The 24,601-nt window shown below is 48.9% G+C and overlaps 1 long non-coding RNA gene across 1 annotated transcript in view; it reads right to left on the reverse strand.

The window, feature by feature from the left end:
• Positions 1-24,601, reverse strand: part of LOC112396482 (uncharacterized) — a 212,535-nt gene that overhangs the window by 31,285 nt on the left and 156,649 nt on the right. Inside the window, exon 3 of the long non-coding RNA XR_003002576.1 lies at positions 2,249-2,392. This is a non-coding gene — a long non-coding RNA (uncharacterized LOC112396482). The remainder of the gene's footprint in view (positions 1-2,248; positions 2,393-24,601) is intronic.

The raw sequence follows: 24,601 nt of genomic DNA on the forward strand, positions 1-24,601 counted from the left end.
TGAATAAAAAGAATGGGGTGTAGAGCTCTGTCATGGCCAGGCCTGATGGGGCATTAGCTTTGATTTCACGACAGCCCTCCCGAAAGAGATCCCGATCCTGTGTGACAGACTGGAACACTGTAGCCCAGGAGGTTAACGTGATTTTTCCCCAATCATACAGCTCATAAAGGGCAAACCATGGCAGGAGTCAGACTACCATCCAACGGCGACTCTGTACCATCATGAGTTGCTCCATCTTTACCAACAACCCATAGATTATTTACAAGTCGTGGGTTTCAAATAAGAAAACCCGGAGGAAGTAAACACCAGTGCCTGGAGCCAGGTTCAGTCCAGACTCTCTGGATAGTTACCAGGCCCTCTTACCAGCCCCTGACCCGGGCACAGACCATGGGAGATAAAGCTGAGGGCAGTAGCTCACTGGCAGCTATTCCAAATCTATAGGTAAGTCTGCAGTTTACAGCTAAGCCAGGAGTAGCCTGGGTCCTATTTCCATCTCCCCAGGTCCGTCCTAAACCAACCAGTGGCCAAAGATGATCAGGATGTCTCAGGAGCGTAGGAATGATGTAGAAAATAAGGGATAGGGCATCTAAGCCTTCAGGGGTAAATGCCTTTCTAAACTTAGGGCTAGAAATGGTCTCCCCTGTTGAGCTGGGTGATTCCTACCACTAGGTAACCTGTTCTGTTTTCATCCTGGTTTCCTGGAAACTGAAAAAGAAGAGTTACCTTCAGTTGTTACAATTCATCTCAGCACATAATTCATGATCTAGTTTTATTCTTCTACTGTCTCCTCATTCATTATTCCACCCTATGGAGGAGATATTATTATGCCCATTTTACGGATGAGAAAACTGAGGCTTCAGAAAGTGAAATGATAATGCCCTGGTTGTATCTGACCCAGTCTCTCTGGTCATCAAGCCCTCCTAGGATTTTCCTTCCCACTGGAATCAAATCTGACCTCTCATCCTAGTCTGTGATTGGCAGCCCCCAAGTTCTCCACACCATCTCCCATCTTGTTTGCCCCTCTCACTCACCATGCTTCAGCCACACCAGCCCTATTCTGATCCTGAACCTACCAGACTTATCCTCAGCCCCGGCCTCTGCACCGCTCCTTCCTCCTCTGGAAACGCTCTCCCTCTGGAGCTTTGCATGGCTGGCTCTTATTCATCATCCAAGTCTCAGCTTAAATGTCACTTCCTCAAAGAAGTTCTTGACCACGCTACCTACACTGGCCTCTGGTCGCTCCCTGTCATATTTTCATCCTAGCTTTGCTCTCTCCTGTCCAGTAATAAACACCTCCTGTTTATTTGTGCAATGGGGTGTACCCACCACTAGAGTATAAGCTCCATGAGGGCAGACGGGGTGAGGCACCTAATAGGAACTCAACCAAGTTCTGGTGAGTGAATTAATCAATGAATGAATAACTCACTGGGATTCAAATCCCCTGCATGGAACTCTCTACCCCTCAGCCAATATGACGCCAAGGCAGGGAATATGCTTCTTCTAACTTCACAAGGAACGTGCAGGGGTCTGTGTCCAAGCCTCCCAGCTCTGAACCAGGCAGCAGATAATAAGGGGGACCGGAATGTCTTCTGGGGGTCCCAGGACAGCTCCCAGCATCGGGTTTGGGCATGTCCAGCTACGAGGAAGCAGCACTCTGCCAGGAGAACTGGTCCGGCCCAGTCCAGCAGGCACTGGTATGGCTGGAGGTCCCCAGTGAAGGCTTGGTTAGCAGGCCTAGTGAGCAGCAGTGATGGTTGCGTCAAAAAATGCAGGAAGGAACCGCACCCTTAGCAACTCCCAAAACACCAAGGAAGGGAAGTTTGCAGGACTCTGAAGTTCCCGCAGCAGCAGATGGACTCAGCATGTGAGACACAGGTGCTCACACCCGTACGAGAACCAGCACGGGAAGACCAGGCCGCTCGGGGTCAGGCCTGACTCTGAGGCCCCAGCCAGCCCTGGGGGCATGTTCCCTTAGACACTTAATACGTGAGGTCACCAAAAGCTGTCAGGGCTGAGACAGGAGTTCTGAAGCCAAAAGTAGCCCAACCGGAGTGCAGAGGGCACCAGAGCCTGAAAGGGGAACTTGGGCCAGGCCAGAGCCCTGTGCCTGGTCCATGTCAGAGGAAATAGCCAATCAAGGTGAGAGCCAACCAAGGAGTCAGGGTCATGGGCAAATCGACGTGCAGTCAGGGAAGGAGCCCCAAGGCTCAAGGGCGGGCCAAGGCTGCCAGGTGGTTTGGGCTATTACCTGGTGAAGGTGGTCAGAGCCTCCTCGGAAGGTCCAGCCTCCAGGGGTCGCGGCCTCCACCAGGCCTCTGAGGTGGGCATCTGACAGGCCGATGCGGGGAGCAGGCGTGGGCGGAAGTCCGTTTGAACTCCCTCAGCCCTGTATCTGAGGAGGGAATTAAACCGTTCTGTTCTACTATGGCGTTTCATTGACTTCTGGCAAAACACGATGTCCTGCTTCAAAGGAAAGGAAACACACAGGCTTAGGAGGCTCGTTGGACATCAAAGGGCTATTAGAGAACAGCATCCGGATGAGCTAATTGCAAATGCAGCCCGAGCAGACGGAGCACATTTGCCCGGGAACATATGGGCTCACACATCCAGGGAGAGGGTGCTGGGGACAAGATGTATGTGGGGCTTTGCTGAACCCAACGTGTTTGCAAAATAATTCAAGACATTGCCTCAGCCTGGGCTGTTCTCCCCTCTGCATTCCAGCAAGCCGGGTGGGGGTGGGGAGAAGGAAGCTTGGTGCCTCTGCGAAAGGAGGCCCAGGGAGCAAGTAAGCAGGACTGGGCCCAAACAAACCGGAACATTCCCTGCAGAGTCAGGGAGACACGTGGGTGGAGAGAGCCTTCTCTTGACTCCCAGATGCCCCTCCAGACTGTGTGCCCCAGACCAAGTGCAGAGGGCCAGGGGCGGCAGTGGGTTATTCTCCTCCTGGACCTCCCCAGCCTCACCCATCCAGTCGGGGTACAGAGCCCCAGCACTTTCAGCCCTGTAAAGGTTGCAGGAGTCTCCTTCAGCTCCATCATTACAACATGTCTGGAGACCACACGGTCCGGGTCGTCTACCCCAGGGCTCCCTGGGGTCAGACCAGTTGTGTGGGCAGGGCCCCAGACCCTCAGCCATCACAAAAAGCTAAGTGACTTTGCTTCCATCTGGTTTATATCAATACATCAGGATAGGACATAAGATTTTCCTCAAAGAAAAGGGAGTTCCAGATTATTAATAAAAACTACTTCTCTGGAACAATTATTTCATCTTACCAGTTGAGGAAACTGAGGCTGAGGGGGCCATGACTACCCAGGGCACACAGTGAATCAAGGATGAGACCAAAGCTAGAACCCAGGACCCTGGCTCCAGGCCAATTTTCTGGCCACCCCACCAGGTGGCCCACACCCTGTCAGGTTCAATTCTAGACAAGTATCCAGACCACAGCCAGGCCCCAGCCTCCCCGGGCCCCCTGAACACATAAGCTCTCTTCAGCCCTCGGGGTGCGGGGAGCATTCCTCAGCAAGATCTGTGCCTCAGCAATCAGGAGGACACCTCAGTGTCACCCTCCTACCCTCCAGGCTGAGCCAATAAAGGGTAGAAGCAGCCGGGAGGCCAGAGGGAGCTTCCAAAGTAGAAGGCAGGGAGACAAGGAGGAGAAGCCAGCGTGTGAAACTGACATTGACTCTGCTGCGTCTTCTAAGACAAGGAGCTGGGGGCCAGCAGTGGGGAGGAAGAAGATTGGAGAGATTGTATGGGGCCTTGGAGGTGGCCTGTTCATTGTACAGTTGTGAAATCCACGACTCAGAGGCCGGGAGGGGGAGGCTGGGGACTGGGGGGTGGGAGGCATGCCCAGCATTCCCAGCAAGGTCGTAGCTGAGTCCTGCCCTGGGTAAAGCAGTACAAAGGCATTGGGCACCTGGAAGAAAATCTAAACCCGTATGCAAGGCTGAGTCTACCCAGCCTGGGTTTCCAGCCTCCTCTGCTCCCCCTCCCTCCTCACTCCCAGCTCTTAGTCACAGCATCCTCGCCTCTTTCTTCACTGCTCTTATTATAGTCTTAAGTGATGAACGAGTTTGGGTGATTCTTGTATTAATTTTCGTCTCCCCCTGCCCCAGACGAAAAACTCCATGAAGGCAGGAGTTGGTATGCTTTGCTCACATCTGAGTCCTCAGTGCTCAAAATATATTTGATGAATGAATGAATGAATATATCATGGCTCTTTCTGACTTCAAAACCTGCCATGGCTCCTCCCCACCCCTATGATTTCACTGGTGAGCCCTTTACCCAGTACTGAGGTCATTTATGATCTGATCCAAGTTCCTTTCTGGTCTCATCTCCAACCATGATTCTCTTCATACACATCTCCACCCCACACAATACAACGGCTCTGGACAAAGCCCACTACTACTCCAGAAGACCCTGCCTTCACATGCCTTGATAGCTTCAGGCCTAAAATACTCCTCCTACTTGTCTTTATCTAGATGACAGGATCAATCTTCTATACCCAGCTCAAACATCCCCTCCTTTCTCCATGGTGAGCCATCTCCTTCCAGGCCCTAGGCAGCACAGGTGGCTCCCTCCTTGGTAGGCAGCCCTTGAATATGGTGCAACAACCAGGATACTACACAGGCATATAAGATAAGGATTGGTTTCCATCCGATTCTACCATAAGAGACTAGGCCTACCATAGGACAGGAAGTATGGCTTACCTACCTCTGTGTCCCAACACCTGGAGTTTAACCAATTGGAGGGCACAGGGCCCTTGACCCCTAACCCAGTTGGTGCTCTTTCCACCACACATAGATCAACTTCACATCATTCCATTCCGTTTCAATATCCTCCCCCACTTCTCTTTCTCTCTCTCTCTCTTTCTCAAAACCCACATCATCTGGAACCTTCTCTTGGCTTCTCTCTTGCCTACCATCCTTCCGGTCATTGCTATTCCTCAGCAAGGAGGGTCCAGGAGGGAAGCTCAGGTGCCCAGAGTAGCAGGCTGGTACCTTTGGGTTCAGGCCGGTTCTCAGACACTCCAATGCCCGGTGGCCTCACCTAGAGAAGAGGCCTCAAGTAGTCTAGACCAGTACCTGAAAATTTTAAAAGCATCACACACAACTCTATTTGTCCTGTGCAATGCTTTTTAAGATCCGTACATTTTATAGACAAATATAGATTGCCAGTTCCTCCTGAAAAATTAAAACATCAAGCCTTTCTGGCACTTTCTCACAAAGCATCAACGGGGAGGAAATAATAGCAGCTTCCCGTTTAGACAGAGCCTATGCTCCCTAGTATGCTATAGACTCCACTACTCGCTGTTGCCCATCAAACCCCGCTGCTTCGCTAATGACCAAGACCTGCCTGGCCTGTTTAGGCATTTGGGTTTGTGGTCTAGAGGAAGTTTGGGAGACTTTCTTAGCTCCTAAATCAGAGATCATTCCTCTGGCCCAATGCCTCCCCTCTCATTTGTTCCAGATCTCTCTCTCTCTCTCTCTCTCTCTCTCTCTCTCACACACACACAGACACACACACACACACACACACACTGACTCTAAACCCATAAGGGTGCAGTGGAACCCATAAGCCCAACTGCTGAGCCTGTGGACACAAGTGTCTCACTAGGGAGTATGGGGAAGTAAAACACTCCAGGGAAGGGGAGGGGAAGAGCATAAACATGGGTGTGGAGACATGTTACATTCCAAGGTGGCTGCCTGTTTTACATTCCACCAGCAATGAAGAAGAGTTCCTATTTCTCCACATCCTCAACACTTGTTATTTTATGTCTTTTTGATTATCGCCATCCTAGTTGATATGAAGTAGTATCTCATTAGGATTTTGATTTGCATTTCCCTAATGACTAAAAACGTTGAACATCTTCATGTGTTTATTGGCTGTTTATATATCTTCTTTAAAGAAATGTCCATTAAGACTTTTTTGCCCATTTTAAATTGAGTTATCTTATTATTGGGTTGTAAGATTTGTTTATATACTCTGATTACAAGTCCCTCATCAGATACATGATCCGCAAGTATCTTTCCCATTTTGTGAGTTGTCTTTTCACATTCTTGATGGTATCATTGCAGCACAACAGTTTTAATTTTCATGAAATACAATTTATCTAATTGTGGGGGGCGTGGTCACTTATGCCTTTGGTGTCGTATCTAAGAAACCATTGCCAAATCCAAGGTCATGAAGGTTTATACCTACCTTTTCTTCTAAGACTTCTATAGTTGAAGCTCTTAGATTTGGTCATTGATCTATTTTGACTTAATTTTTATATGTCGTATGAGGTAGGGGTCCAAATTCATTCTTTTGCTTGTGGATATCCAGTTGTCCCATCACCATTTGTTGAAAAGACTACCCTTTCCCCATCTTATTATCTTGGCACCCTAGTTGAAAATGGCACCCTTGACTATGAACATGAGGGCTTATTTCTGGACTCTCAGTTCTATCCCATTGATCTATATGTCTATCCTTGTGCCACTACCACATTGTTTTAATTACTATAGTTTTGTAGTAACTTTTGAAATCAGGAAGTGTGTGTCCTGTGACTTTGTCCTCCTTCAAGATTGCTTTGGCTCTTTTGGGTCTCTTGACCCAGATGAATTTAAGATCAGCTTGTCGATTTCTAGGTCTAGCCATTTTTTGCCACGGGGGAACATGAAGCTTTTTTTAATAAGTCTTTGTATTTTAATTTGGATTTTTAAAAAATATGATATTTCCTGGTTTAAAAGAACAATTCAGGCCAAACAAAACAACTGCTGCAGGCTAAATCTCAATGCCACTAGTTTGCAATCCCAGCTCAAATCCCAAGTCCAAATTTACAAGTGGGGAACTGAGACCCAGAGAGAGAAGGTAAATCTCTCAAGGTCATACAGCAAGTAAGGTGTGCAGATGGGGCTCAGACCTAGAAGTTGGGTTTCAAGACCAGAGCTTCGGGCATCCTCCTCTCTTAGTTCCTCTCCAAGCAATATCTCTGGAAGCATACACCACACCCAGCACATGTGCCCAGTGATGTCTTAGGCCAGAAACACTCCTCCATCCCTTCCCGCCCAAAGATGCTGGGCTCCCGAGATGCTGGGGGCTCCCTTGGTCTCAAGGCTGAGGTTCAAATCCTGGTGTGGCCAATGATCCCAAAACATTCAGACACCATCATAATTTTCACCAGCTCGTGGCCCGGAAAGACAGGGTTCCCCTCTCCAACGCTCTTGCAACCTGGGGAGTAGACTCTAGGCAGAAGAATGAATTGCCCTCCTCTCCCCACCACTCTTTGTGTTTCCACAATGCCATTTTAGGAAAGAAAGAAAGAAAAAAAATCAAACAGAAAACAATCAGCAGTAGCCAGTAAACTTGTAGTCTCCAGAAAGTAATTTGGAGAGGTAGAGTGGAGAAAAAAATTTGGCAGGTGGAGAGCCAGGCATGTCATGTGGGCCGGAGCACGGGCGCTCGGGGGAGCCTGCTGGCTGCAGCCCTGTTCCTGCAATTAAGATGATAGCATCGAGACCGCCATAATCCTCAGGGTCGTAAACTGTGTCACAAGGTGCTTCCTCGGCAGGGTGAATCCAGCAGGCAGCTGGTCATAATTTTTCTGAGGCTTCCTTTTTGTGTTTAAAAAATTATTTTTAAGGGCAATGATGCCAGTTCTGATTTTACTGCAAGGTGCCAGCTTTTCATTTCATACTCTCTGCAAAGATGGATTCACTGGAGTGTAAAACAAGAAAAAAAAAAACCCACACACAGACACACACACACACACACACACACACACACACACACACCACCTTGAGGCGTCCCACATTCTCCCTGATCATTTCTGAGAAATCAAATCTTACAGCATAGTGATTTTCAGGGATTCTTCTTTAAATAGTTTTTTTCTAAGTCACTCATATTAGGATACATAGAATCCAAAAAAGGAACAGTGAGAAGTGTCCTTAAAGCTTATTGCACACACTTCCCCACCCACCCATCCACCCACCCCAGAACCTTAGAGTTGAGGATGCTAAAGGCCAGAGAAGAGGGGACTTTCCTGACGCCCACAGTTTGTGGCTGAGCTGGGCTGAGAACGCACATTCATTTGTGTGCAGGGCGTCTTACACCCGAACACCCATTTAGATATCATCAACCTCAGAGCATTTCATTTTATAAAGTGGGGCAGAGGCCCGGAGAGGGGAAGGGACATGCCGGTTCCACGGGGGAGCTGGGTGGCAGCTCTCACTGTAACACAGGTCAGTGGAAACCTAAGCCACAGATTGCCCTGCTTGACCAGGGGGAGCTCACAGCCTCAGGAGAGGAGGGGGCATGGATGGGAAGAAAAGGAGGCCAGTTTCGGGCGGGCCGGAGGAGTAGCATGAACAACAGACAGACCGGAACAGCCCAGCAGCCCTCCTGCTCTGTGCCCTCCCTTTGTCTCCTCTCCCATATGTATCCCTTGGAAAATGGACCAAGGTACCCGTCCCAAGGCCAGCATGTAACCAGTCTTTCACAGAGGTCGGTGGCACATGTGATCAGCTCTAGGAGGAGCCCCACACCATGACCCATGGAAGGTAGCAGGAGGCTCTGGGAGAGAAGAGCAAATCAAAAGGACCCAAAGGTTTCCTGAGTGGTGGTGTCCTACTTAGCCCACCCTTTATTCTAGAAAAGGCAGAAAGATGTGAGCTCTATTGCCACAGGGTTGGGCACAAGTTATTATCCAATAACCTGTGAAACTCCAGAACTCTGCTGAACATGGGTTCACAGCGACAAGTAGAAGAAAGTGTCTAGTTGAGGGCCACAGGGCTCTGTTCTCTGTACTCGGCTACTGAGAGTTTTTACTAGGTTCCTACGTGGACTGTAGGCTGACCCAGTCAGATGGCCGGGAAAGCAAGTGTGAAGGACGGCAGCTTCAGGATTCCAAAGAGGGTTTCAACAAGCATTTATTAAGTGCCTACTGTGTGCAAAATGCTTCTGTCCCCTGGGCTCGTGAAGACTCTTTGCCCTGAGGAGACCGAGGAAAGAATGCAGTGGGGCAACTGAGGCAAGAAGAGCCCCTGGGTGATGCAGCAGAAGTCCAAGGGATTATGGGGACAGGGCAGCCCAGCAGGACCCCAAGGGCTCCACACTGCCACCCAGACCCCTCGGGAGGGGGCCTCGCACAGGAGAAGGGCGGCAAGGCTGGGAGCAGCTGAGGGTTAGCAACAAGCTGGCACCAGCCTCCCTGTCCTGTGAGCACCCTGCTACCCCAGCCTGACAGTGCAGCCACTCCGGGTGCCAGTTGCTAAGATACAACCCTGAAACCAGAATCTTCGTGGCTGCTAACCTGGGGTGTGAGAGGGAGGGGTGGCAAGGAGCTACCCCCACCACCAGCTGCTGCCCCTCCCTCTGCAGGCCTGGTGACCCTGTGGGATAAAGGCACCCAGGAGGTATCTCCTGGAGGCCAGTCCTGGGCACAATGAGGGGCTCTCAGCTACCCCACCCAGATGCTCCTCTTTAACCCAGGCCCCTCTCTCCAGCTTATCAATCAGTCCCAAGTACCACCACCCACCCCCAGCCTTCAGCTCAGTCTGCTTCCGCCAGGAAGCCTGAAGAAACCCAATACTCTGCTCTCCTTAGACTTGGGTAGCCCTGCTTCATCTGGCATGGGTCTTTCCTGTGCCTGGCGACCATGCTCAGATTTCCCACAGAAGCTTAGAGAGCCCTGCCCCATCTCTCAGCAGGACTCATCACTCCCTTTATTTAAACCTCTGCGTTGGATCTTAGCTGTCCACAGCCACAATGTGAGGCGGTGTGGGCTCTCTCTGCCCAGACTGGGTGCTCTGCGATTTGTTTATTCCATGATAAGCCGTATGCCAAACCCTGAGCTAGGTGCTAGGGATGCCCCAGTGAACAAGACACCAGCCCTAACCTTGGAAACTTATTGTATAGTACAGGACAGAGATCAGTAAATGAACAGTGACAATCCAGGGGCCATCCTGTAGGAAGGCAAATCCTGGGGCCTGCAGTAGCACCACATGGCAAGGGCACCTAACTCACATCAGGGGCATCTGGGAAGGCTTCCTGGAGGAAGGGACATGTACGATGAGACCTAAAGGATTAGCAGGAATTAGCCGGGTGAAAAAGGGGAAAGAGTGTGTTTTTCCAATAAACAGCACCTATTTTTTGAATGTCTACTTTGGACCAGACACTGCTGTCTATTCCAGCAGTGAATAAGGCAAACACAGTCCTTGTCTTGATGGAGCTTAGAGCATGGTGTGGGCACTGACGTGACATGAATAATTACAACACTGAGTTACAACTGTGTAAGAGGAAAAGGTACATTCAAAACATAGAGTGGGAAGACTTAGGCTGGGCTGCGGGTGGAGACAAAAGTCCCTGGGAAGGCCAATTTAGGCCAAAGCTTGAGGAAAGAGGAGAAGAGGTCTGCCAGGCAAAAGGGATGCAGCAGGGAGGAACAGGATTACAGGCAGAATGACCTGTGCAAAGGCCCTGAGGCAGCAAGGAATTTACTATGTTAATAGATCTGAAAATAAGGACTAGAACAGAGAGTTTTGTGCATAATGGCAATGCTTTAGTCACCCTTCATTATTGCAATTAACATTGTTGAAGGAATTTAGAGGTTCTAATGTTATCACATTTCTTTCCCACTACAGTCGTCACAGCTTATGGTGGAACATTCTCCTCACTTCACAGATGATGAAATTGAGGCTCAGAGAAATGAACATGGGCCTAAGGTCACGGAGCAGGAAGTGGTTATGAGGATTCAAATCCAGAACCCTGTGACCCCAAGGGAGCCTCTTTTCTCCCCTCCCCATGGCCCCAGTATGCACCCAGCACCACTTCCTCACTTGGTATAGGTGTGAGGTTATATAGCTCAGACCCAAGACCCAGGCCCACAGCATCCCCAGGTGGAGGGGGTGTCCTGGCCCCTCATCCCGCCAGCTGCACCCACGGACATGCTTACTGGCCTCAGATTCAAACACTAATTGCCCATAAAGTTTTTCATCTCAACAGATCCCAGCTGTGACCTGGAGGGAAGTGGGGGGCTTAGGAGAGGAGGTCGTTAAAATGAGGAATTTGGAAATGGCCATCTCCTTCAAAAACAAAAGCATGTTTTCGCTACAGGCATCTCAAGGGCCTCTTGTGTCCTCGGTCACCCGCCAGAGTATGCGTTGCTTGTCAAGTGATTCCATCTTAATCGAGAATTCAATTGGCCCAAATTACATTATGTATGTAAATTTCCATCTGCAAATCAACACAGCTTGGACATCACTCTTGTCGGGCTGCTGCCTTGGTCTCCAGCTCCAGAGCCTGCCCTCGGCTCAGCCTCTGCCACCCAGGGAGGGGCGCTCTGGGAGCCAGGAGGTAGACGAGGGCTGGCGCTACATACCACAGAGCTGAACTGTCCACAGGCAGAGGCTGGGGGGATAAAACCAGGCTCCAGTTGCAGGTTGGGTTTCCACCATCAATTTCCAACGAGAGCAAACTGGGAAAGCAACTGCAGTGGAACCACCAGCCTCTGATTTTAAGTCCAGGCAGCATCTGAGGACACCAAACAAGGGCACTATGTCTCAGGGAGGCACTTGTGTATAAGAGATAGCATATGGGCTCTGGAGCTGGACTGTTTGGGTTTAGATCCCAGATCTGCCACGTATCTGCTGTGTGACCTTAGGTAGTTTGACTAACCTCTCTCAGCCTCACTTTTCTTTTCTGTAAAATGAAGATAAGATGGTATTTTCCATACAGGTTAGTCAGAAAGCACTATGTAAGCATTTGCTGTCGTCATCTTCAACGTCATCATCATCACTAGTACTACCACTGCTTTGCTGCACACCAGGCTAGAGTATTATCCTTGTTAAGCGTTAGAACGAACCTGCTAAACTCCATAGGGTACAAGCTGGGAATACCCTTAATTTTCCTCCCCTCCAGGGCTGGGAGCAGGGGGAGGCAAGGGAGGCACTTGTGGCCTTGGGAACAAAATATAGGAAGGCACCAAAGATCCCAGTAATCAAAATAAATCACATTTTAATGCAATATTTTTAAAAATCAAAAGTAATGCAAAGAAAGTCGTGAGGTACAAAATATCAAAATTTAAACCTACGTGGTCGGCGTGATTCTTTCCCTGAGTTGAACGAAATCTCAACAGGTTGGTCCCATGCTTTTTCCTGTTACTCTTGGATAATAAAAAGTCATCTGGTCACTTGAGTAACCAAAAAGAATCTTATTTCACTAATTAGAATCTCCAGTCCAGTTAAGACCACACTCAAACCCCCTTTCCGGCCTGTCCCTCCCTCCACCAGTGGGGCTGGATGCCGCTGGCCTTGAGGGAGGAGGTCCCCTCTCCTGTGACCTCTGCCCTCCTCCTCCAATGCACGACCTCGGATTCTGACCTCTTGGGGTGAGGCGCAGAGGAAAAGGGGATCAAAAACAGGCTGCCCAGCCTCCTGGAGCAGGGCACCTTGGACCTGGTGCTGTCCTCTCTGGGTGGGTGGGGAAGATCCAGCTCCTTCTCACTGGGGCTGTCACAAGTTCTCAGATGAGTCCCCTGGCGGGAGCTCTGCATCATCACCTCCAGATCCTTCCTCAGCCTTGGGCATCTGAGGGCCCTCTGGAGGCCATGCTGCCCTCTGGGCCTGCTTCTTTGGAAGAGTTCCACAGCTGGCCTAGAACACAGGTGCTCACCTGTTCCCTTGCCGGTGAGAGAAGGCAGCTTCCCTCCGTACATGCCTCACTGCCCCTTCCGTTGCTTCACACCCAGCTGCTCCCTTGCAGATATGCTTATCATTATACTTCCGAAACTTTGGGGCACCCTTGCCAAGCCCTCTGTGATAATTAATTTTATGTGTCAACTAGACTGGGTTAAGGAATGTCCCGATGGCTGGTAAAACAATATTTCTGGGTGTGTCTGTGATGGTGTTTCCAGAAGAGATTAGCATTTGAATCAGTAGATTGAGTAAAGAAGATCCCTCCTCACCGGTGTGGGTGGGCATCACGCGATCCCTTGAGGACTGGAATAGAACAAAAAGGCAGAGGAAGGGCGAATTCCCTCTCTCTTCTTGAGCTGGGACATCCCTCTTCTTCTGCCCTTGGACATCAGAGCTCCAGGTTGTTGGGCCTTTTGGGCTCCAGCACTTACATCAGCACCCCTCCCCCCAATTCTCAGGTCTTCAGATTCTAACTAACTTATACCACCAGCTTTCCTGGGTCTCCAGTTTGAAGACAACATATCGTGGAATAGCTCAGACTCCATAATCACGTGAGCCAATTCCCATATTAAATCTTTTTTTATATCTCTCTAGATAGATAGAGCTCTCTCTACATATATATGTATATAGATAGATATATAGATATATCTAGAGAGAGAGAGAAAGATACAGATAGACACAGATATAGATATCCTATCGGTTTTGTTTCTCTGGAGGACCCCGACTAACACACCCTCCTTGAAAGTCTCTCACTAGGCCAGAGGGGAGAGGGGCAGGACAAACACCCCTGCACTCCCACACTTCCCTCCAAGGGAACTCTTCTTTAGACCCCTTCCTTAGCCCTTCTATATGTGAGTTGCTGTCACCTGGCTCCCTTGAAGCCCAGCCAGCTGGTCTAGCGCCCCCTTTGGAATGGGAGGGTACTTAGCATCACTTGCTTGGTCCTCAGCCTCAGGCAGCTCAGCCAAAACAGACACAGAGTTACACCTGCATTTCCTCCAGCCCTCACCATACCCCGAAGGGCACATCTGATTATTTCCACTCATAGCTGGGGCATCTGAGGACCCCAGAGGCAAAGTCCCACGGCCAGTCAGTGGCAGTGCTGAGACATGAGCCCTCGGCTTCCGGCCTTCCCCACTGGCCAGGCAGACTGGTGGCCGTCTAGGAAGGACACTGGTTCTAGTGGACAATGGATAAACAATCAGCCCTAAGGGGAAAATGCAGGTGGCTGTGTATGGGGGTTGACAATCTTCATAAAGGACATGACCGAGCCACCTGTCTTTAGTAAGCACCTGCTGGGTGCCCAGGCCCACTCCCTGACCTCGGCGAGCATGGCAGCCAGATGACCTAGACTGACCCACACACAGGGCATGCGGGGAGAGCAGCACAAATTGGAGGCCCTGCCTGTGACTCAGTCCCCCAGAGCCAGAGAAGCCGCAAGAGAAGGCACCACCCAGGGAGCACCCTGTGGGAGCTACAGCAGGGCCTGGGCACGTCCACAGTCCCCCAGGTGGGGATGCTTTTAGTATTTGGAATGTGATGTGGCATTTCTTCTGTCCCCTTCGGCCGGACACAGGCTCCTCCTTAACCAAACACCCAGGCGAAGCCATCCATCTTAGGACCATGCTAGACCTGTGTGACCTCTGGCCCATGTCTTGGCCTTTCTGAGCCACTGAGCCTCCACTTTTACATGTTTGTCTAACAACGATGATCACAGTACCTCACATCACAGGGCTGTGGGAAGAATAAAATGAGATCATGCAAACCCAGGGCTGAGCAGTATCCATGCACATTCAGAAGTGCTCTAATGTTAGCAAAGCAGTGCCTCTGCTATGTGCCAGGGCCCACCGAACAGGGCCAAGTCCTTCAATTCCCGGTCTGCACTTTCCATGAAGGAGAGAAGAATGTTCTCTCCAGTGCTGACAGGTCAGGCATTCACTCAACAAACATCCACCAAGCACACAGCCTTGGACCCAGTAGACGCTCCATAAGCACAGAGCCCCCAAGTACAGCGGATGAGAACAGTGAGAACTGGTTTAAGGGAAAGCCTAGTTGGAAAGGGGGTGAGGGAGGACTTCCTAGAGTCAAGTCCTGTTTGAGCCAGGCCTTGGAGAGGGAATGGGAGCTGCAGGAAGACAAGACAAGGGCAAGGAGAAGCCGAGTGAGGGCCTCCGAAAGCCCCCCGGGGAGCCCCAGGCAGAGGATCACTGCCCAGCTACCGGGGCAGCTATAGGTTCTCCAGCCATGGGGGTGTGTAGGGCTGTGCTCCCCTTCTCTGTCTGCCTCCCCCTCTGTGCACTCCCCAGGGCCAGGACCAGATCCACACCAGGCACCAGGGTGGCCCTGGCCACCAGACTACCGCTGCCTCTTGGTAGGTTCTCAGGAAGTATTTATCTAACTGCTCATGGGCCTCTGGAGACTGGGCACTGGCGGTTCCTGGGGCTCTAAACCATCCGCTCATTTGTCCAGTAGCTGTGGAGCACCTACTCTGTGCGGGGCACCTCTGCAGGGCTGCAATGCAGTGGTGGCCTCCACCCTACCTGAGGGGCTGAGAGTCTCCAGCAAGCTGACCCTTGCCATAACCCTAGGATCTGGGCAAATAAAAGGCCTGGGAACTATGGCTACAGGCCCTCAGGGCACAGCCACCTCCCAGGATCCTTAGCTCTTCTTGACCGAGGCCCAGGCAGTCCTGGGCTGCACTGGCCTCCCCGCAAGGCCCCAGTGAGGACCAGGTAGCACACATAAGGGGAGGGGGCCCGAGTCCAGACCTCGATGGGGGACCGGGCCTTTGTGTCTGGCTATGAGTTGTGCTGAGGTGTTGGTGAAAGTTCCAACCCAAGTGTGACCCCTGGAAGCCTGCTCTCTGTGTCTCTGCCCCTCTACTCCCCTGGTGTTCCCTACCCTTCCTTCCAACCCTGCTCTCCAGGCTGTCAGCCCCAATACTAACCTGCCAGCCCTACATCCTTCTAGCAATCCATGCTCCTTCCACCTGGCGTGCCCTTCCCCACCTTCCTTACCTGGAAAATGCTCGTTCACTCATTCATCCAATGAACATCTACCGAGCACATTATCCCATGGGCCAGGCACTGTTCTAGATGGTGAGAATTCAAGGGTAGCTAAAACAATGTTCCTTTTTTAAAGGGAGGCTGGGGACACAAACACATAAACGTATAAACTTAGAACCACTTTCAGGTGTAGTGCAGGAGACAGGCACACTATAATCTAGGCCTTACTCAAGAGTCATCTCCTCTAGGATGCTTTCCTAACACCAGACAGTCAGGGGCCCCTCCCGTGTGCCCCTGTAACACCTTAAATGAACCTCTAGGAGGGCACTTATCACACGTTGTTTTATGGATACTTTTAAGTTGGAATGAGAAACAAAGATATATTCACTTCAATATCCCCAAGATTGAGCACAGGTGCTGGTGCTGGTCAAAATAGGTTGAATGAAGGAAGGAAGGAAGGAAGGAAGGAAGACCATTATCAGCTTGTTCCCCTGTGGCTATTTCTATTTGCACACGGATTACTGTTTACGCACATTTCTGTTAAGCTAGCCATCTCTGTGGACACGACATGCCCTCCCTGTGGGAGGCCTCTTGCCGTGTCCTGGGGCCAGTGGACAAATGGGACATGGCTCCTGGCTACAGATGGCACGGGTGACAGGGCAGACAGGCCCATAAACACACGGCCGCATCCAGCCAGGGGTGCGCCTGACCTGTGTGGAAGTGCATTTCCACGTGAGCCGGGCCATTTGACTCTCATGCCCTGAATGATAATTGGAAACGTGGCTGGTGAGTCCATCGGACCCAGTCATCTGAGAGTGATTTTGATGATATGACAATCTGGCCTTGAGCGAAAAAGCAATGAGGAGAAAGAAGGGAACTTCTGTCTGAGGAGCTGAGAGCTTGAGTGCAGCCCAGGGAACAGGGACAGCGGCTGAGGAAGGGGATGGGGGCAGAAGAGAGGAAATGGGCTGTGGCGTCTGCCCAACCAAGCAGCTTTGGGACATGGAAGACCACGGACAATGGTTGTAAAATGGAAGTAAGCTAGGAAATAAGAGGTGCCTGCAGCCAGGAGAAAATACCAGCTCAGAGGCAGTGCTGACGGTAGTCCTGCAAGGCAGAGCCCCCTGTGGGCGCTCACCCACTCCCTCTTCTCTCCCCACCCTTCTCCACTCGGCGTCACCTCCCAGAAGTGCAGGGACTCAAGGCCTTGCTCTCCTGGCAGGCAGCACATGGACAGGAAGTGGCATTTGGTGGAGCCCTGATCAGGGGTGAGAACACCACCGCTTCCCCAAATTGGTTTTCCGACAGTAAATTATAATTGCTCTAAGTGTTCTAGAACTCGGGGACGGAGATTAATTGCAGCTCCGTATCCTAGGGCGCCCTGAACTTTAAGCACAGCGTGACGTACAGGTTGTTAATAAGAAGGGGGGATCTGGGAGGACTTTTCAGATGAGCAAATAAGAAAAGGAAAACAATTTGAATTGGCTTCTGCACCTGCCAAGGGGGAGTCTTTGGGCCTGGAAGGATGCTTCCCATCTTTCCAACCTGGCCGCGGATAGTGTTTATGATGGTCAGAGGCACAAAGTGGCTGCCAGGGCGTGGGGACCTGTGGCAGACCTCCGTCCCCCGGCCCAGAATGGAGCCAGCGCCCAGGGCTCACAGGAACAGCAGTCACAACTCAGACGGCAGCCCAGTCAGGAAGGTGAAGGAAACTAATAGCGCTTGCAGGCAGGGGACACAGCAGCGCAAGGCAGACACTGGGGGCCAGGGAGCCCGTTCCCTCAGGGGCAACCTCGGCTCGGCTCCAGCTGACCCTTGTTACCTGGGAAAGCAGCCCATACTGCTGGGTCTTCAAGAGCAGAATTCCAGGTTTCTGTACAAAATCTCTGTGTTTTTATAGTTGGAAGCTTATTATCATTTTAACATATTTTACGGGGCCAGATAAAATATATCCAGGCTGGAATTTGGTCCGTGGGCCAACATCTTGAAACCTCTACGTAGCAAGCACTTACTTCCCGCCGGTGAGTGGGAGGTTTGAACCTGTCTCTTCCCTGAGAGAGGAGAGTTTCCCACCCTTCTGCCTCCTGGTTCCTTCCCTCCCACAGCGTTTCTCTCTGCCACGCTTGCCACAGGTGCCATCCTTATCTTCTCATCTGTCTCCCTATTAAACTTTGAGCCCCTTGAGTAGCATGGATTATACACCCCTCTATCCAGAGCAGCTAAGAAAAGGCCCCACAAGTGAGGGCTCAAACAATGTCTGCTGAGTGAATGAATAAACGTCATGCACTTTCAAACCTCTCTGCATTTGCTCATTCTCTTCCTTCTACCTCAACAGTGCCTAATTTAAAACCTGACCCATGCATCCAGTCCAAGCCTCTGTCCCCTCTGTTCCCTTCACTACATCTCCAGCTTCCCAAACTGAGATCAGGGCCAAAGAGGATGAGAAGTAGAAGGGACATAGAGTCCATGGTGGCCATGATTCAGAGGCAGGAACCAATGTCTGACAGGAAGAAAGGATTTGCACCAGTCCCAACCATGATCCGAGCTGAACCTCCTGTCTGGGGGGGGGCAATGTGGTGTGGACATAGCTGATACCCCTGCCCTGGGCCCTCCTTCCCTCTCTTCCTCTCCCAGAGCACTGCCCGTGCTCTGGGGACCAACCCTCCCTCCTGCCCCCATCCTGAGGCCAGGGCTGGAGCAGCACAAGTTCCCCAAATCCCACTTCCCCAGCAGAAGGCCTGAGAGCCACCATCACCCCAACATGCACTCAGCTTGAGATGTACCTGGAAAGCCATTCATGTAATACAAAACAGAAATTACTATTTAGAATATGAAATCAATGCATTTTATTAAAATGTCTTCTGGAGCCATGTTCCATGGCTGCTGTATCTCTGCTGTTGGGCCCACTCAGGGGACATCGACCCTGGCAGCCCTGGGCCTGGCTAAGGCCAGGGCTGTGACCCACCCCATCCCAGGGCAGCTGCTTGCTGAGATGGGGACATTCAAGCTGCTATCTGGATACAAGAAAGAGATTCAAAGGAAGAGCTCATTTGTGCTGGGAGCTGACTGGTTTCCCTTCTTCCTTCCTTCTCCCACGTGGAAACCAGTGGGAAATGGAGGCAGGCAAGGGTAGAGGTCAAGAATGCATTGAGTTCAGGCTCCAGTGTTTACTAATGTGGGACCTTATATCAGCTCTTTTATCTCTCTCTGCTTTGGCTTCCTTCTCTACAAAATGGGGATATGTGAAAAGAATACAAACCACTAAAGTTCCAAGTAGAAACATCTTCCATACTTTAGATCATTTAATCCTCCTAACAACCGTATGAGATAGGTACAGTAATAGACTATAGACTGTAATAATAATAGTCTCCATTTTACAGATATGGAAACTGAGTCACAGAGAGGCAAATTGGGTTCTGCAACGTGACACAGCCAGTAAACACTGGAACTGTGATTCAAACATAGCTACACATAACTCTAAAACCCATGTTCACCTTTTTCTTAACCTTTAAGAAACTTAAGAAAACATAAACATGATTCGAAATACAGAAAGCATCAAAAAGACAGAGCAAAGCCTCCTTCTCATCATTATCCTGCATCTTCAACCATCCTCCTCTCCAAAACTATTCTTCTACATCTCTTATTTTAACTTCCAGAGTTTCTTTAGGCATAAACAAGCAAACACGAACACAGATTTTACCCCTCCCTTTTACATGTTGCTCTGCACCTTGTTATTTTTATTTTTAAATGATTTAAGACTCACTTAGAAGTTCCAAAATAGTACAGAGAATTCCAGTGTACCTTTCACCCAGCTTCCCCCAATGACAATATCTTAAATAGCCATAGCACAACTATCAAACCAAGAACTTGGCAGTGGAACAATACAATTAAACTTATTTGGATCTTACCAGGTTTAGGTGCCATAAATTTTTATGTCTTGGTGAATAGCTCTATGAAGTTTTATCACATGTGTAGATTTGCGTGACCACCACCTCAATCAGGGTTCAGAACTGTTCGATTACCGCAAACAAGTTCCACAAAATACCGCTTTATATTTACACACGTCTCCCAACCCTAACCGCTGGCAACCACTGAGTTGTTCTCGACCACCATGTTTTGTCTCTTCAATAATAATAAATAATACACAGGGAATATAGCCAACATTTTATAATAACTATAAATGGAGTATAACCTTTAAAAATTGTGAATCACTCTGCTGGATACCTGAAACTTACATCATATTATAAATCAACTCTACCTCAATAAAAATTGTTTAAAAAGAATAATAAATAATAAATGGAATCCATAGTATGTGACCCTTGAGTTTGGCTTTTTTAACTCAGGATAAAGCCCTTGAAATGCATCCCACATGCTGCATGTATCAATAGTTCACTCTTTGTCCTTGCTGAGTAGTATTTCATTGGGTGAAAGCAGCACAATTTATCCATTGACCTGGCGGAAGATCTTTGGCTTGTTTTTATTTGTAGCTATTACAATTAAAGGCGTTTTCACATTTGTGTATAGGTTTCTATATGGGCATAAGTTTTCATTTTTCCTGGGTGAATACCCAGGAGTAGAATGGCCGGGTCATAGGGTTTGTGCATGTTTGACTTTGTTTGTAAGAAACTGCCAAACTGTGTTCCAGATCGGCTGTTGCATGTTGCCTTCCTCATGACAGTTCTGTTGCTTTGCATCCTCACCAGCACTTAATATTGTCAGCATTTTTATTTTAGCCATTCTAACAGGTGTGTGGCAGTACCTCATAGTATACCTTACTTTTTTAACTTAGGAGAACTTGGCGCTCTTTCTATATCAGAATACAGAGCTACTCTTTTTTTTTTTCTGCAGCTGCATCGTACTTCCTTGTACAGATATACACCAACATTTATTTAACTGATCCCTTTTTGGTTGGCTTTTGGGTATCTCCAGTCTTTGTTATTTCAGTTGTTTGAGCCCCAAACTCTCAACCACCACATTTAACTTCCTTTGCAAATATCTAAGGCCCTGGGCATGTACATCTTATGTCTTTCAGCAAAGGATTCTATTAGTGATTCTTTCGATTATAAGTGAAAGAAGCCTAACTTGAACTAGCTTAAATTGAAAGAAGCGGAAGTGGTTGGATCATAGATGGCAGAATTGAACGACCGAACTGCAGGAAAGGCGGGGTCAGAACACTCAGAACCAGATGGCACCTGATCTCTCTCCACCTCCCTTGTCTGTCTGTTCTTATGTGTGGGTCTTTCCCCCTCTCTTCCCTGGGCAGCAAGCATGGCCACCAACAGCCCTCCATACTGTGGGGGAACTGCCTCTCTTTGCCAGATCTAGATCAAAGGTGTCAGAGAAGGGTTCTGGCCCATTTGGGGAGGGAGTGCCATTTTAACACAATCCTGGCCATCTCTGGTAGGTAAGATAGTTCCTAATAGTTGCTCCTGTGTGTGCAGAGGAGGGGTTGGAAAATGAGCCCCAAGATACAGAGATTTCTCCTGTCTTGGGATTGACCACATCAGATTCATTCCCATATTTCCCAACACAAATAGCCACTCTCAGCACACATTAGATGCTAAAGGCATGAGGCGCATTCCGAACAAGGTATGTGTCAATCAATCACGCATTCTAGTAAATTGCCTCTTATTTCTTCACATGCTGGGGAACCCACCATTTAAAATAATGCCGTTAAATTCCTCCACAAAGCAGGCTTTCTTCACCTAAATGCTCACAGCAGGATTTGCTTAAAGTGGGGCATGCCTGTAATCTCAGCTCACGGGGGAAACCTTTGATTTTCCTGACAACCCACTGAGATAGGCGAGGATGTTACGAGGGCAAATGGTTAATGGATGTGAAAGCTTTCTGTGACCTGAAAGTAGTACAGACATGTAGGACCTCACCATGACTATTATGATTATCCTTATTTCATCTCTTCTTTGAAGAGCTTTACACTGTAATTTTGGAAGTGGAATTGGAGACACCTCTCTAACAGTTCAACCCCATACTTCTCCTCTAAGTCTCAGTCCTGGGTCTCAGAGCATCATTTCCCACCAGCCTATCGCTTCTATTAAATGCAACACAAAGAGGTTTCCGCAGCCAGGGGCCTCCTCGGACGGGAATAAAGGGAGGCAATGAGGCACATTTAACCATCTCTAGACCACCCTATACCAGAACAGTCCATTCTAGCCCAAATTTGGGGATTTGATTTCACAGTCTTCCTGGAACCCCTAGCTCTATGCCAAGCCCTGTGCTGGATGCTGGAATCCCAGGCAGCCCACAGCCTGGGGGAGGCCAGTCATCTCTGTAACTGCTTCCACGCAGTGAAGGGAGATGCAGAGGTCCCCAGGACAGGGGATTGGGAAGGTGTTTTGGGAAGAGCCCCAGCTCTGACCTTGACAGAGAGGTGATGTACATTTGAATGACACCGCTGACCCTGGTAACCTCAATCCTTCCCCAGCTGCCCCTCTGGTCCTAGGACCCTTATAGTTACACAAGAGTCCTTATAGTTTACCCCCAAATTCTTTCTTTCCTTCTCTACATTTTTTACTCCCTTTCTCCAGATTCCTTCTCCTTGTTTCTCAGTATCTTTCCCTCCCTTTAAAGTCCACCTCCATTCCTACCACTCTCCCAGGCTTGGTTTTGCAAAGAATCCCACCACCATCCCCTTCCTTCCCTTGCTCTGCTGGGACACAGTAAAATGTATGTAGCTCCTAGACCCTTGGTCATAAATCAGTCTCTCTGGAGGCTCGATCATTTTTATTGCTCTTCCGTGAGCATCCTGTCATCCCTCTCCCTGTTTCAGATATTGGCAAACTTGGGACTCACAATCCTCTTCCCGGATACGTCTCATTAGAGACCTGCCAATGGCTGTGCACCTTTGCACTGTGAGGCTTCCCTGGCTGATTATCTTGACTCCATCATGACTTTTGTCAGACACTCCAAAAAAGGCAGTGAGTGTCGAATCTCCATTATTAACTGGGAGTCTCCCAGGACCTCACCACGCTTGTCCTTCCTTCTTCCCCATTCCCATGAGGCTGCACATCTCCAGGAGACCCAGAAATCACGGTTGAGACTGGACACCGATGTTAACGGCCATCCAGAGCCCCTCAGCCCAGAGAGAGGTTGAGGGGCTCAGCAAACATCTCAGTGCTGTTGAGAGGCTCTGTGATATTTACGGTGCATAGAAATGTTGATGAGTGGGCAATAGTGATCAAAAGGAAATGAATTCTACTGAAGGGGTAATATATCACAATGGTTAATAAACACAGACTATCTGAAGGCAGTGAACTCGATGGAAAGTATACAAGTCACTGGGACCTTGAGGAAGTACAGACAAAGCAAGGCGTGGAATTGCTGCCGACTGTTTACGTCCTTGCCATCTCAAGAGTGAGGTGAGCTGAGAGTCTGCTGGAGTCTGACCAAATGAAGCAGGGGTTCCAACAGAGGCTGGTCTGTGCATGAGCTCCTCCTTGTCTTAGAAGAGAGTCACAGAAAGAGAAAAGCAACATGTAAGTGCAGTTATTGGTACTTGGACATGGACCGACACATCATCCAATTAGTACTACCTTAAGAGCTTGGGAGAGGGCTGTGCTAGGGACAAAGGGGGAGCATTTGAGAGCTATGTGAGCTTAAATGGGTGTGTGCTCTTGAGAGGCCATGGTTTCTCCCACTGACTTGGGGTGAAATCAGCCTAAATTATGTCATGTGACCACATGTCCACAAGGTCCTAACCATTCTATTGATGGGCGTAGCTGCCTGAAATAACTTTGGCCCAAGGGACGCTTGTCAGTCAGTTTGGTTGCAGAGCACTTGTATCAGTCTGATGCTTGGATGCTCTACCTACCCTATTGCCCAAGAGAGCTGGACCCTCCTGGAGGAGGGTAGTTGGAATAAAACAAGGAATCAATAAATGGAATCAATTACTCTTTCGAATCTTAGTTACTGAGAATCTACTATTGCCAAGCACCATCTTCAGGACTAGGGATACAACAGTGAACAAAACTGACCCCTCTCTGCCAAAATTCCTGCCTTCACGGTGTTTATAACCTAGTTCCCTGAATATTTTCTGAAAATCAGATGACCCTGTGTGGGGGTGAAATTGAAAGTCTTTTCTTTCTTAAATCTTCCTCTTCCCCTTGCATTCTCAACTACAGAATGGTTGATACAATAAAAACACCTAAACCTTAAAGTATAGTTCAGAGAGAAAGAGAAATGTGTTTCAGTTAAAGTGGCAACATTAAGCAAATCCACTCACAATTTCATAGTCAAGAACTGAATAGCAGTCTCTATGTTAGGTATAAACAGATTAAAATAATCAGTATGGGGACCATACAAACATTGTTCAGGAAAAAAAAAAAAAAAGGACCCAGTCTGGAAAATAAATTCCAAATAACAGAAGAACATTTCCTCATTATAATAAAGCTTAAATAAATAAATAAATGTATCAAAATAAGAAGGTAAAGAACAGATGATAAAACAATAGAAAAACTTTCATTTGCAGCCAAAATGAAGAGACAAGCACTAGATTTACCCTATCACCTGAAACAAGCAAGAAAATGGACAAAATATATGAAACAACAGTTTTCGAGATGGGGGACAGGCAACAAAGGATGGTGATCCCTTAAAGATGGGAAACAAAAGAGACGAGCCTTACAATTGCCCCACTGTGTGGCCTGGGGCTTCTAGGCATCAACACATGCAGGTGCTCATGCAGGGTGGGGAGAGTTCCTGTTCCCACCAGGCAGAATCCACAGGCATTAAACAGAATACTTAAACATTTTCTTCAGGCAGTGAAGCAAAATTGGCCCAAGACTAAATGTTGCTGTGGTCAGACCTAGCAAAGCTTAAAAGCAAACATGAAAGGATTAAGTTTTTAAGAAACTTAAGTACATTCCAGAACAAGGCTTAAAAAAAAAAGTATATATATATATACATATATAT

Source organism: Neophocaena asiaeorientalis, unplaced genomic scaffold (genome assembly GCF_003031525.2).
Source record: "Neophocaena asiaeorientalis asiaeorientalis breed wild unplaced genomic scaffold, Neophocaena_asiaeorientalis_V1.1 scaffold517, whole genome shotgun sequence".
NCBI classification, from domain to species: Eukaryota; Metazoa; Chordata; class Mammalia; order Artiodactyla; family Phocoenidae; genus Neophocaena; species Neophocaena asiaeorientalis.